At 45.9% G+C, this 5,271-nt stretch overlaps 1 pseudogene; it reads right to left on the bottom strand.

The window, feature by feature from the left end:
* Positions 1–866, bottom strand: part of LOC105003589 — a 1,664-nt pseudogene extending 798 nt beyond the window's left edge.
* Between the last annotated feature and the right edge of the window lie 4,405 nt (positions 867–5,271).

Genomic DNA, 5,271 nt, shown 5'->3' with positions numbered 1-5,271 from the left:
CAGGGCCCACGTGGGCCCGCCCTCAAGCATTGCAGCAAGACCCCCCTGGTGCCCATCAGCAGACTGCCCACCAGCTCCTCGGTGAAGAGCTCGGGGGCCACGGCGAGGTCCCAGTGGGCCGGATGCTTGTAGTCCTCATGGTGGTGGTAGGGGAAGGGGCCCCCCGGCGGCTGGGGGAGGAGCCATCCAAAGGCACAGTGTACCGGATGTAGTCCCGAGCCACCAGTCCAAGGACGACAGGCACGTGTTTACCCAGGCAGAGGCACAGGTCCCCGGTTGGGGACCCGGAGCTCCGAGCGAGTCCAGCAGCTCTGGCCATGCGGGGCCGGCCTGGCAGAGGTCGCTGAATTCCTTGTGCACGCCGTTGAGGGCCGACCCAGGTCGGGCAAGTGCACCGGCACCTTGACCCGCGACTCCATCCAGATGCACATTTCCTCCGAGGAAGTGGGGCGCAACGGCCAGGGCATGGGGCTGTAGTGATGGCTGCACAGCGACGGGGAGTGCATGGGCTTCAGCGACCACACGTCCTTGAACACCAGGGGCGCCGGTTACAATGAGAACCTGTCCTTGTCCACTGAGCTCCCCGACGCCATGCCGCCCTTGCCCTTGGCCTTCCGCTTGGTGCTCAGCGGTCTTTTCAGCATGCCCACGAGGCTCTGGCTCTTGGGTCCTTTCTTGCCCATTTCATCTTCGCCGTGGAGATCACAGCCGGCCATCTCCTTCCCATAGCAGCTCCCAAACAAGGCCTCCTCTTTCCTGAAGTTGCTGGCTAGTGCTGGCTGTTGTATGACCATGAATTCTGCATCTTCTTTTCTCTTACTCAAGCTGAAAGATTTCCGGAAGGTCTTAAGACTGATTTTCTTCATTCTGACTAGTTACCTGATCCGAGGGGCTCAATTTCTCTCTGGGATATTATCCTCGAACACCTGGGTAGGCTGCAGGGAAGGCTACATCCATGGGTTTTTCCAGCTTTATTTCCTCTTTGGAAGTCACTGTCTGGAGCCAGACTGTTCTGGCTCACCTGAATCCCAGGTCCATCTTCATCAGTCGTGTAATCTTAAAGGTATTGGTGTCCATCATCCAAGTTAGTGGCGTGGTTTCAACGTGTTCATAAAAGTGATGTCCTTAAAAATGCCGCCCAGATAAAGCTACACAGGTGCTTGCAGCTAAAGGTGGGAGGGACAACAGTAATACCCACTCTGTATAAGTGGGGAAGCTGAGGCAGAGATCACGACACTCGCCTACACCCCTGATTCTGCAAGATGATCTGCTTAATCTAAACTATGGGAGAATTCTGCTGCATAATTCATTCTGGTAGAAACATGGAATTAATCTGGTGGAAGATTTCAGGACATCATGGTGACTACTGCAGGGGTTTACTGATGCTCAGATAGCTTTGGCTCCCAGGCCTTCAGAGATGTGATCTCTTCTTTGTTCCTTCTTCTCTACTACTCAAGATTTGGTTCCCAAGAACAATGGAATAGCCACTGCTCCCCAAACATAGTCTCCAAGTGTGATGTTCCAGCGGCAGCCACTCTGCTTCCTTGCCCAGCACCAGTCTGACTGTCATGCTCTGTCCTCCTCTCCACAACTCTTCCTCCCACCACTTTCCTCCTTCTTCTCCTCCTCTTCCTCCAGGAGGGGCACCCTGGCTGCCTGCCTGAGAAGAGCCACAGCCCAGGAGCTGAGCTGGATGCCCCCCAACCATTACTCGGCCAGTGGCACAGGCGGGCATCTGCTGATTTAATTCAAATCCTAAAAGATGATGCTATGAAAGTGTTGCACTCAATAGGCCAGCAAATTTGGAAAACAGCAGTGGCCACAGGGCTGGAAAGGGTCAGTTTTCACTCCAATTCCTAAAAAGGGACAAGAATGTTCAAAGTATCCCACAATTGCACTCATCTCAGCATTGGAGAAGGAAATGGCAACCCACTCCAGTGTTCTTGCCTGGAGAATCCCAGGTGGGATTCAGTCTATGGGGTCACACAGTCAGACACAACTGAAGTGACTTAGCAGCACATGCTAGCAAAGTAATGCTCAAAATTCTCCAAGCCAGTCTTCAACAATAGTGAACCATGAAATTCTAGATGTTCAAGTTGGGTTTAGAAAAGGCAAAGGAACCAGAGATCAAATTGCCAAAGTCTGTTGGATCATTGAAAGAGCAAGAGAGTGCAGAAAAATATCTACTTCTGTTTTATTGACACCGTCAAAGCCTTTGACTGTGTGGATCACAACAAACTCTGGAAAATACTTCAAGAGATGGGAATACCAGACCACAGTACCTGCCACCTGATAAATCTGTATGCAGATCAAGAAGCAAGAATTAGAACTGGACATGGAACAACAAACTGTTTCCAAATTGGGAAAGAAGTATGTCAAGACTGTATACTGTCACACTGTTTATTTAACTTAAATGCAGAATACATCTTGTGAAATACAGGGGTGGATGAAGAACAAGCTGGAATCTATATTGCCGGAAGAAACGTAAATAACCTCAGATAAGCGGATGACACCACCCTCATGGCAGAAAGTGAAGAACTAAAGAACCTCTTGATAAAAGTGAAAGAGGAGAGTGAAAAAATTGGCTTATAACTCAACATTCAGAAAGCTAAGATCATGGCATCTGGTCCCATCACTTCATAGAAAATGATGGGGAAGCAATGGAAACAGTGAAAGAATTTATTTTGGGAACCTAGATAGCATATTCAAAAGCAGAGACATTACTTTGCCAACAAAGGTCCATCTAGTCAAGGCTATGGTTTTTCCAGGGGTCATGTATGGATGTGAGAGTTGGACTGTGAAGAGGGCTGAGCACCGAGGAACTGATGCTTTTGGACTGTGGTGTTGGTGAAGACTCTTGAGAGTCCCTTGGACTGCAAGGAGATCCAACCAGTCCATTCTGAAGGAGATCAGCCCTGGGATTTCTTTGGAAGAAATGATGCTAAAACTGAAACTCCAGTACTTTGGCCACCTCATGCAAAGAATTGACTCATTGGAAAAGACTCTGATGCTGGGAGGGATTGGGGGCAAGAGGAGAAGGGGATGACAGAGGATGAGATGGCTGGATGGCATCACTGACTTGATGGACATGAGTCTGAGTGAACTCCGGGAGTTGGTGATGGACAGGGAGACCTGGCGTGCTGCAATTCATGGGGTCGCAGAGTCAGACACGACTGAGTGACTGATCTGATCTGATCTGATCTGAAGATCACTGCAGATGGTGACTGCAGCCATAAAATTAAAAGATGCTTGCTCCTTGGAAAAAAATTTATGATCAACCTGGACAGCATATTAAAAAGCAGAGACATTTCTTTTCCAACAAAGGTCCCTCTAGTCAAAGCTATGGTTTTTCCATCAGTCATGTATGGATGTGAGAATTGGACTATAAAGAAAGCTGAGTGCCAAGGAATTGATGCTTTTGAACTGTGGTGTTGGAGAAGACTCTTGAGAGTCCCTTGGATTGCAAGATCAAACTAGTCAATCCTAAAGCAAATCAGTCCTGAATATTCATTGGAAGGACTGATGCTGAAGCTGAAGCTCCAGCACTTTGGCCACCTGATGTGAAGAATTGACTCATTTGAAAAGACCCTGATGCTGGGAAAGATTGCAGGCAGGAGGAGAATGGTACAACAAAGGATTAGATGGCTGGATTGCATCACCGACTCGATGGACATGAGTTTGAGTAAGTTTCCGAGTAGGTGATGACAGGGAAGCCTGGTGTGCTGCAGTCCATGGGGTCACAAAGAGTCGGACAGGACTGAGTGACTGAACTGCACTGATATGCATTTTTCAAAATGAAATAAATATCTAAAATATCACCTGCTTCCTCAAATGGCTTGTTGTCTGTGATCTCTCAGAGGAAGAGAGATAATATCTATTTTATTTTAAATTATATTCTATTGCAGGTATTTATTTCCATACCAGTCTTTCAGCCTATAATCTCTTAGAAGGATCTAGACTTATTACTGTAGACTCTCTTTCCAAAAGTGTGACTAATACACATCCATTCCTCATTAAATGTAGGAGACAGCAAGAAAGAGACAGACAGAGATAAAGAGATATAAAGAAGTGAAGTCTATAAAATGAAATAATAATTGTCTCCAGGAAGTTTCATAGACCAAAATTCATTTAATTTTATATTTAAAAAATATTTTCATTGACTCTTCTAATTTAAATTTCATAAGAACCTTACTCTTTTTTTCTTCATGAAAAGTCAAGACATGAGGATTTACAAAATGTTTCAAAACAGTCACTTTCTGGTTGAGAATATTTTTACTTAAATTTTGGGTTTCCCTGGGTGCTCAGCTGGTAATGAATCTGCCTGCAATGTGGAAGACCTGGTTTGGAAAGATCCCCTGGAGAAGGGAACAGCTACCCACTCCAGTATTCTGGCCTAGAGAATTCCATGGACTGTATAGTCCATGGGGTCACAAATTGTTGGACATGACTGAGTGACTTGAACGCTCACTTTCACATGACTCTAAAAAGTTTTCCCTTTCACCACTTATGTCACCAATTGTGTGGGTTTGCCTTATACCATCTAATAATCTACCTCTTCAGATACCAACTAGTATCCTACAATTTAATTCATATGTGACCCTAACTACTCAGTTATTGGAGACCCCAGAGGCTAAGAGCTTAGTCTCACAAAACTGTACCTACTCCAGACACTGATCATAATTACCAGCTACCTGTATTTCTGACTGTAAAGTCAGAAGGTTCTCACAACCCCCTCCTCAGGTTCAGTAATTTGCTAGAACAGCTCACAAAAAATATGGAATCACTTTACTCACTAGTTTGTTATAAAGAATACAACTAAGAAACAGCCAGATGGAAGAGATGCATGAGTGAGGTACAGTGGGAAAGTGCAAGGAGCAGAACTTCCATGCTGTCTCTCCAGACATCACCCTCCCAGCACTTTATTGTGTTCACTCATCTGGCCATGGTTCAGTATTTCAGAGACTATCTGAACCTTGATGTTTAATAATTTTTAAGTAGGCAATTTTATGTAGGCATGACTACACTGGCATTATTAATTTAATGATTCAGTTCAGTTCAGTCTCTCATTGTGTCTGATTCTTTGAGACCCCATGGGCTGCAGCACACCAGGCCTCCCTATCACCAACTCCCAGAGTTTACTCAAACTCACGTCCATTGAGTCAGTGATGCCATCTAACCATCTCATCCTCTGTCATCCCCTTCTCCTCTCATCTTCAATCTTTCCCAGCATCAGGGTCTTTTCAAATGAGTCAGTTCTTTGTATCAGGTGGC

Source organism: Bison bison, unplaced genomic scaffold (genome assembly GCF_000754665.1).
Source record: "Bison bison bison isolate TAMUID 2011002044 unplaced genomic scaffold, Bison_UMD1.0 scf7180017864471, whole genome shotgun sequence".
Classification (NCBI taxonomy): domain Eukaryota; kingdom Metazoa; phylum Chordata; class Mammalia; order Artiodactyla; family Bovidae; genus Bison; species Bison bison.
This window is presented reverse-complemented; position numbering and strand designations above follow the sequence as displayed.